The sequence below is a fragment of the Leopardus geoffroyi genome, chromosome C3 (genome assembly GCF_018350155.1).
Source record: "Leopardus geoffroyi isolate Oge1 chromosome C3, O.geoffroyi_Oge1_pat1.0, whole genome shotgun sequence".
Classification (NCBI taxonomy): domain Eukaryota; kingdom Metazoa; phylum Chordata; class Mammalia; order Carnivora; family Felidae; genus Leopardus; species Leopardus geoffroyi.
The window spans coordinates 142,812,850-142,822,688 of NC_059338.1; the positions used below are offsets into that span (position 1 = coordinate 142,812,850).

Sequence of the window (9,839 nt, forward strand, 5' to 3'; positions counted from 1 at the left end):
TCACCTCTGTCCGTCTGGGATTTTACAGTGAGTATTTCCGTCTTGTACATTTAATCTTGTTCTATTTCCACCAACTGTTATTCCTTTCTGTAGCTTTATCCTGGATCACAATTTGGAGGAGAGGTAGCCTTAAAAGACAGAAAGTGTTTCACGATGCCAGGGTGCATCTTCTGTTTTCTAGATGAATATTTTAAGGAATTTGGGGAACACCGGATCAGATTACCTCTTCTGAGTTATGCAAACAACTTTGATTTCCAGGCAGCCCCGTAAAAGCCTTACGCACGTCACCTCATAGCTCCTGTTTTCCTTGACACCTCATCTTTGGTTGTTATTGGTTCTGTATTGTTTTTCTAGCCAGAAAATGCAAAGGAAATTGCAATGATTCATGCCAGGTGAAAATTTAGTTATAATACTGAGTATTCATTTCTTAGCATTCTCTGAACTGTAAACCAAGGGGACCTGATTAGATCATGCCATTAATTTAACGCCAATCTTATTTTTAAAGGCAATGAAGTTGTTTAGCAATTAAAACAAAGAAAAAAAAAATCAAAGACATAAAATTCAGCTTCAAATGTTTCCTAAGCATATTTGCCATTTTATCGGGTTCATTTCCAAGAACTAGAATGAGACAATCTGAAATTTTGCTAGAAGGGAGTGCTAAAAATGAGAAATCACACTGTCCTGAAAAATCTTTATGGTCTTTTGGTGTGGCTGGCTGAAATTTCGAGCTTTCTTCCTCTGAGGTCTGATAGGTTTCTGATCTCAGCTACATAGAAGTTCCTCCATGTCAAGGGAGAATTAATGTGCTTCCCCCAAGAAATCTTACTTACTCGAACATGATAACAGCTCCTGGTGAAAAACACTGAAGAATCTTAGATAACCATCTGTGCTTTTAGTTGCTTCTTTATAAAAAGATAAAAGTGGAACAGGAATATCAAATTTAGACACATTATACCATCACCTTGACTTCTTCTGGAAAAGATATAAGGAACACCTATGACTTTCACCTTAGACCATTTAGCGACAATGATTAAACTCTTTACAATATATAGAGTCAGGGCTAGTGATGATGTTTTAAGTTTGATAGTTGTGATAAATTTTACTGAGAAATCATAGATTGCAATTAACTATCCTTGATTCGGTCCTCCCCCTCAATGTAGCACACAATCATCGGTCAAATTGTGTCAATGTCCTTAATACTTCACGAATCGTTTCCTTCTCTCCATCCAAGTGCCACCTAATGTCCCTGTCGCCACCCTTACTCGCTGTTTTTCTCTACCCCATCCTCAACACCACAATCGGTGGTAATTCTCTAAATGACTCATCTTTTTTTTTTTTTTAATTTTTTTTCAACGTTTATTTATTTTTGGGACAGAGAGAGACAGAGCATGAACGGGGGAGGGGCAGAGAGAGAGGGAGACACAGAATCGGAAACAGGCTCCAGGCTCTGAGCCATCAGCCCAGAGCCCGACGCGGGGCTCGAACTCACGGACCGCGAGATCGTGACCTGGCTGAAGTCGGACGCTTAACCGACTGCGCCACCCAGGCGCCCCTAAATGACTCATCTTTACCACTGCTTAGTGTCTTTGGGATGCCCAAGTTTTCTGATTCTGCATTAGAAAATTCCACATTCGGACTTCCAAGTCAGGAAAACCAGAGAAACCAATGGAAAGCCAGACACCTACACTAGGACACAAGACCAGGAAGATGCAGGAAGATGCAAAAATCAGATCTTGTCCTCGGTCTTCAGACCAGCTATGACAGCACCACCAGGGGACTCATTAGAAATGCAGATTTCAGGGGGCACCTGGGTGGCTCAGTCGGTTGAGCGTCCGACTTCGGCTCAAGTCATGATCTCGCGGTCTATGAGTTCGAGCCCCGTGTCAGGCTCTGTGGTGATCGCTCGGAGCCTGGAGCCCACTTTAGATCCTGTGTCTCCCTCTCTCTCTCTCTGCTCCTCCCCTGCTGGTGCTCTTTCTCTCTCTCAAAAAAATAAATAAACCTTAAAAAAAATCAGTTAAGAAATGCAGATTTCAGTCCTACCCCAGTCCCATCACATTGGAAAGTCTGGGGGAAAGTCCCCAACAATCTATGCTTTGTTGCAGGAGGTCCTCAAGAAGAAGTGATCACAGGTTGACCCCTAACCTGACCCAGGAAATCAGAGGCTTATCAGGTGTTCCCCTGTCCTTGGAACGTGCATTCTGCTTGCTTTCCCAGTTCCCAGAAGCTGCCCCAAGAACATAACCTTGAGATAGTGACGTGGCATTGAGACTATCTGGACGGTGTACGTGACTGAACCCAGCTAAGGCCTCTACATGAACTTTTTTTTTTTTTTTTTTTTTTGAGACAGAGAGAGAGAGAGAGCGAGAGCGAGAGAGAGGAAGCCAGCATGAGCAGGGGAGGGACAAGGGAGAGAGAATGCTTAGCACGGAGCCCAACGCAGGACTCCACCTCATGACCCTGAGATCATGACCTGAGCCAAAATCAAGAGTCAGATGCTTAACTGTCTGAGCCACCCAGGTGCCCCAAGGCCTGTACGTGAACTTTGAAGATTCGGCAGGCAGGTGTGGAGATTTGCTTATCGACACCCAAGACAAGCTTTGGAAGTAAAGCCTGCCGCCTACCAGCATGAAATGGGCTGCCTCTTTCTTCAGTCTCTCCCTGCCTTCCATGTACAGCGGCCGCTTTCAGACCACAACCGAGAAGTTTCCGACGTTCTGTACCCATAGTTTTAGCAAGCCCTCTAGGTGACGTGATGCCTACTGAAGGTTGACAACCACCGTCCTAGCAGAAAGGAGTCTAAACCTGCAAATTGGAATTAAGGGGTCCGGCTAGAGAGAGAGAGAGAGACGTTCTGCCTGCCGCATCTGGGAAGGAGGGTTTTTATCCTGGGAGCATTTAGCACTGTGGTTCCCACCCATGCTGCACATTATAACCACCTGGGAAACTTAAAACCGCTGATGCCTGTGCCTTACCACAGGCCGATTACGCCAAAACCTGTGAGGGTGGGCCCCGGGAGTGAGGTGCCTTAAATGTTGCCCCAGTGATTCTTCCACGCTGTCAGGATGGAGAACTGCTGACTTAGGGGGATCCTGATCCCCCCGCAGGATCCTCCCCTGCTTGGCTGCATAAACATCAGGGTGCCCCCCCCCCCCATTTCTAGGATAATAACTATACTGCTGCTTAAAATCGGGACCAGATCACCTAGCCACACTTCTAGAGCCAGCCCTGGTAGTCCTTGCGAACTGCAAGGTCACTGCACTGCTCAGTACCAAGGGCACCTTCAGTATGGCCAATGGGGCAGTCGTAGACAGCACTCCCGAGCAGTGCTAGAGAGAAGCTCATACATGTTTCTGTACTTCATCCTGTCCCCTGATCCAGGCTGCTTCAAATAGGGGCTCATGCATCGTGCCCAGCGAGATAAGCAACTCTATGGTCGTGCTTTACATTTTAACCCAGGCTGCCAAATAAAAGTAAGACCTTGTTCTGTGTGCCATGACGCGGCTCTCCTCTTCTTAAAGTTGTATTTTACTGCTTCGAGTCTGAAGTCATAAATCACCCAAACGAATGTATCATAGTTTGAAACTGCTTTTAGTATTCACACAAATAAAAACATTATCTCTGGTGTTCTTTTGCCAATTCCTTCTAACCGGTGATAAACTCGAATTTAATAGAAGAGGGAGTAACTCTCACTTTGATAATTGCTTTTTGTATGTTAAACAGCTATCCTGGATACATGACATAATGCCCTACATTGAAGCATGAAGTGATCTAATTTACACAATAGAAACTGGAGATTTTATAACATGAGGTGATGGTCTTAGATGTTGCTGGTCCCAGTGTGTCTCCCCTGACTGGATTGGTAGCACCTGAAAACATGTTAGAAAAGCAGAAACTCACACCCAACCCAGTCCTACAGAAGCAGAACTTAAATCTGAATTTGTATTTTAACAAGATCCCTGGGTAATCTTATTGCACACTAAGGTCTGAGAAGTACTGGCCTTGGAAATGCTGAAGAAATTGCTTCAAATTCAGGTGTAGAGAACTAAATTTACTTGGTAGCCATAAAAATCACAAAATATTTGACATGCTAATTAAAACTACAAGTAAAGTAGACTTTTCTTTCTCATTTAGCAGAAAAGAAGCTTGAAATGGATGTACAGGAAGGAAAACCATGGTTTCCGGAAGTTACAGCATACTGTTCTCCGCCCCAGAAAACATACCCTCCGGTTATACAGGCGTATTGTATGTTGCAAGATGCGAAGCTCAACGGTGGGGCAGGGCTGGTGAAGATCGGAAACTGCAGGGGACCAGTGCCAGAATGTCAGAATTTGGCTGCCTCGATTAACCTATTCGGTAAACATTATGGAGCATCCAGCATATGCCAGAAATGGGGTTCGGTGCCAGGAATATCGTTTTTGGTTTCTTCACTGTCTCTATTTTGGAGGCAGGCATGGGAATAACCACAATGCATCTTGGTAAATGCTGTAATAAAGGCATGCACTGCTATGATGAGGGCTCAGCAAAGGAAGCCATAAACTGGCTTGAGAGGAAAGAGCATGCTTAAGAGTAACTTCTTAGAAAGAGTGACAGTTTGGTGTCCTTTCAGATGACTGGAGGTGAGTGTAGCTGAATTCCAGAAGGACAAAATAATTTCTTTACAAGCTATCTGAAGTCTTTTTTTTTTTTAATGAGCCTTGAGGGTGAAATCAATAGGATTCTAAGTGAGTGATACTTAAGGGAAAGCCTTTGGAGAACAAGCAGTGGTTGATGATGTGGTTCAAGAAGAGACAGGAGGAGTGGAGATTTGGGGCACAGATGGAGAAGTAAAACCTTGAAAAGAACAAGAATGTTTCCTTCTGTGTCACTGGAGAAGAAGGTGGGTGAGTATGAGATTGGAGGTGAGGAGGCAATAAATCGAGAAGCTTTGAGTCTGAAAAGTCCCTATTTTCTCAAGGGAGAAGAATGCACATTCTTTCAGAAAAGAGTGAGATGGGCTGAGACAGGTAAAGAGGAGAGCAGTGCAAATGACAAATGCTTTTTTTGGTAATGCGACCTGGAATTTGCAAGGGACACTTCAAAAGGAGGCGGTGAGGGTCCGTGTGTGGTCGAGATCATGACTACGTGACAGCAACAATCCTCTACGTTGTGTGGCTCTGTATACTGGTCTTCAGCAGTGCAGACGCTTGAATTAACCGAAGGTTCCCCGGTTGTTTGTGTGAGTGCAGTAGAAAGGCGGAGGTGGAAAGATCTTGAAGATGATGGTCAGGAGCAACTGAAGTGATCTGTAACGTGCTTCTTAAACTTTCATGTGTGTATGAGTCACCTGGAGCTCTATGTTAAAAGGCAGATACTGACAGAGTGAGTCTGGAGTGGTGACTTCAAGTCCTCCTTCCTAACAAGCTGCCAGAAGATATTTATTCTGGAGTTCCATAGACCACACTTGGAAGTGATAATATTCTAAGTTGTGAAAGGGATGAATTAAAACCCGAAGTGTGATGGGCCTGGAAAAAAAGGAACGCGTAAATGTAGTGAATGTCAACGAGCAATTATGCCAACACTTTATCCTCATCGGGATGGCTATTACAAAAAAGATGTTGGTGAGGGTGTGAAAAAGTTGGAACCATTGTGCACGGCTGGTGGGGGTATAAAATGGTGCGGCTGCTACTGAAAACAGTATGGTGGTTCCTCCCCAAATTACACATCAGATTAAGACACAAGCCAGGATTTCTACTTCAAGGCTTACGCCCAAAAGAACTGAAGGCGAAAACTCAGATATGTGTTCACTCATGGTCACAGCAGCATTATCCACTGAAGCCAAAATGTCCAACCCAAATGTCCATTGATGGATGAACGAGTAAACAATATGCAATGTATGCATACAATGGAGTGTTGTTCAGCTTTAAAAGGGGAAAAGACCCTGACAGAGGCTACAATGTGGACAACCTGAGGACGTTATGCTGAGTGAAATAAACCAGACACGAAAGGACAAATATTGTCTGATTTCACTTCTATGGGGACCATAAAGTAGTCAAATTCATAGAGACAGAAAGCAGACTGGTGGTACCAGGGGCTGGGAAGAAAAGGGTAAGGGGGGGGGGGAGTTATTGTTTAATAGCTACAGAGTTTCAGTTGGGATGACAAAAAAAGTTCTTTAAAAATACTGCTGCCTAGCTTCCACTTCCAGACATTCTAGCTTAATTGCTTTGGGATGCAATCTGGGTATCAGGATTTTAAAGTTCCCAAGCGATTCTAAGTGCAATAAAATTTGGAATCCACCAGATTAATTTCAAGAGAAAAGCAAAAGGGATTTAAAAATTAACAGTTATAACCCTTCGAGAATGTTTTGACGTTCACTTTTGAAGGAAACTATACAGTAGCCTTCAGAGGCTAGCTTTTGTCTCTGGAGACTCACACTCAAAACGGTTTTAACAGAAAAATGGGTTTGTTGGTCCACTTCTACTTGGTCACGGATTTTGACCGGCGTCAGACCCTGGGCTCTGATCAAGAGGAGCCAAGAGCTTGGACTAGGTCAGCCCAAAGTTGCAAAGCAGGTACTGGTTCCATCATGGTCACGTGGTCCCTTGAGCCCCCTCCTGACTGCATTCAGCCTCTTCCTTCTGTGAATTTTACACCCCAAAGAAAATCAAGGGGAACTGAAATCCAAAGAAAAGCAAAAGGGATAATAAACACCATTCTCAGTCTCTTAACCTTGGACTTTTGTTTGCTAAAGGAAGTCAGAATGTGTGGGAAGATTGGCCGAGAGCACAGCAAAGTAACCACTGAGTCACTGGAGTTGCCTCTAATATGTGATTCCAAGAGTATTCTGTCTGAAGAGAGAACAGTTTAATAACGACGAGCTCCTTTCTGCAAGGTATATATAAAAAAAAAATGTTCCTGGGCGCCTGGGTGGCGCAGTCGGTTAAGCGTCTGACTTCGGCCAGGTCACGATCTTGCGGTCCGTGAGTTCGAGCCCCGCGTCGGGCTCTGGGCTGATGGCTCAGAGCCTGGAGCCTGTTTCCGATTCTGTGTCTCCCTCTCTCTCTGCCCCTCCCCCGTTCATGCTCTGTCTCTCTCTGTCCCAAAAATAAATAAACGTTGAAAAAAAATTAAAAAAAAAAAAATGTTCCTGAGATAATAATCGTGAAGAAACGAAGATTGTAGAATACACCAAGTCAGGTTTTCTTTCAAAATGCTTGATGTTACCCTTTTCTAAAGAGGCCAAAAAGTCTTAAATGCCTACTCCATAATTTGATTAAAATGCTTTTTTTCTGATAATATATACATACATATGTATACACACATAAATATGCTTATGTATATAAATATTTAAATTTACCTGTATTATATATTCATTTATATATAAATATAAAATATACATTATATTAGTTTATAAATAACATCAGTGACTTCCTTGTGATCCCAAAGAGGCATAACATTGCAGTACTGACCACAGTTTAAAATGCTTGCCATTTTTAGGAGCGCCTGGGTGGCTCAGTCAGTGAAGCAACTGACTCTTGACTTCGGCTCAGGTCATGATCGCATGGTTCATGAGTTTGAGCCTTGCACTGACAGTGTGGAGCGTGCTTGGAGTTCTCTCTCTCCCTCTCTCTCTCTCTCTGTGCCCCTCCCTCGTGTTCTCTCTCTCTCAAAATAAATCAATAAATTAAAAAATAAGTAAATAAAACGCTTGCCAGTTTTTGCCTGCAGTGCTGCAAATTATTCCAAGTTACTTAAATTCTATTTTGAAATGTGGACATGAGGAGAGAAAAAGTTGTCTCTATTTCCCAATATACTTGTAATCCTAGGAGACATTATTTGTAATTTAGATTCACCTTTGGTGGTAAAGGCAGGTGTCAAAAACAAACCACAGTGGTATGTGAATAACGTGACCCAAACTGCCTTACTCTGACTTAAACACTCTTAACAACATATTAGATCCCAAAGCATCTCTTAAACCCTGAAAGAAGGTGTTTATATTCTTATTGATCTTAAGACCACAGAATAAATATAGGCAAACAATAAGAAGTTCAAAGGCATTTTACTGCATGCATTGCATCTAAAATATAATAATGTTAGCAATGCTACCTGATAGGATAAAATAAAGCTTATCTCATGGAGAAGTCTTTTCTCTCCCCTCTCTCTAGAAACCAACCTTTTTTGTCTGCCCTTGATCTACAAAACCACCCAAAGAAACTTTCCAGTGTAGTTTGCTAAATTCCTCCAGTTATAAGTTACCCCCTAAAAGTAACTTTGGCACTTTCGAAGGCTCATTAAATCTTTCTGGGCCCTCGGGTATCACTAAGGAAACTGCTACAATAATTTGCTAAATGGTATCCTCGGGACCTTAAAAAGTTCTTGTTCCTCACGGAAAACGAACTTGCTCTCAAGAAGAAATTTACTTCCTACCAGGATACGACTAAGACCCTTTGTTTATTGTTCCAAGAAGGATTTAAGGGGGTTAAATCAATTATTTGTTTTAGACACACTCTGTGGTCCAGAAAACTACTATTTTTGACTATCAGTGTTTAAAAAAAGAAAGCACCAACCTGGCTATCTTCTCGCTAGTCCGTCTGTCCACCGGGAGAATCATCTGTTTAAATGGTGTGAGGCGTTTGGTCTGCCTTGAATTCCAAATTGGCTGTCCTGGAAATGCATCAGCTGTTTCTTTAAGGCCCACAGAAGTTTTATAAACATTGCTCTAAGTTTAAGTGAAACTAGAACTATCTTCAAACTCCTAAATGACATAATCTAAATAAACGAAACTAACATCTCTAAAGGAATTTCCATTATAGTAATGGAAGAAAAGATGAAAAGCTGCATTAAAAGTTATGTGATCTTGCTATAGTGTTCTCCCAATGTTTGTTAATTTCCCTATTCCACCATCGTGTACTATATTCAACCAAACAAAGTATAGCATCAAGCTCACGCGGCTGTATCTGCCTAAAGCTTTTCTGGAAGAAAAAAAGATTCTCCTGGAAGTAGCAGTAAAAGAAGAAACAGGAGAGAGCTGGACCTAAAGATCAAATCTGGCATTCATACAAAGATCGAAATTAAAATCGCAAGGAGAAAATAAACAAAGTTCCCCGGTTCAGCCCCCAGCCTCCTGCTCTATTCTTGGCATGCTTTACAAAGAGGGGATTGGGATCTGGCCCTGTGTGTTGTCAGTAATGTGCACTTTCCAAAAACACAGGTTTGGGGGAGTACTGGCAAGGAGGAGAAGGGGTCATAAAAACCTGGCACGGACCCCACCACTCCCCATCCTTACACACAGACCAAGCTCAACGGTACAGGGAAGGCAAATGGTAGATTCCAAAAATAACTTGCCAAATACCACAAAAACAACAAAACACCTTATACCTGACTCATAGGACACTAGTGACTTTAGTATAAGTAGGGAGATTTACAAAGCCACAAAGGGTATTATCATGCTCATTTATAGGTTAGTAAAGGAAACTCAGAAAGATTAAAGAACTTGGATCACAGAGCTAGTAAATGGTAGACGCAAGATCAGGGAATCATGTTGTTAGCCGTTCAGCTTTTGTTGTTTTCAAAGAAAAACACACTCCAGGATTTTTTTCTTTTCATCAATTGTTCTCTTCTATTTGTTCTAAATCATTAATTTTTCACCGCTACTAATTGCTTTCTCTTTCAGTATTTTTATTTTATGATTTCCTTTTTAACTTATGAAGTTGACTGGCTATTTTCTTTCTTAATTATCTAAATACTAAAAAGCTTTAAGGATATTTTCCTACTAGTACATATGTTTCTGTTAGGATTTCAGTATGTACTCTTGTCATTACGGTCACTTTCTGATATGCTTTATTTCCAAGTGGTTA

General features: G+C 42.2%; 1 long non-coding RNA gene across 1 annotated transcript; it reads right to left on the reverse strand.

Annotated features, from left to right (window-relative positions):
* Positions 1–4,030: 4,030 nt before the first annotated feature.
* Positions 4,031–9,076, reverse strand: LOC123586211. The gene is made up of 2 exons (XR_006706682.1): positions 8,550–9,076; positions 4,031–5,504 (listed from the first exon to the last, which is right to left on the reverse strand). It is a non-coding gene; the product is annotated as an uncharacterized LOC123586211 (long non-coding RNA).
* Between the last annotated feature and the right edge of the window lie 763 nt (positions 9,077–9,839).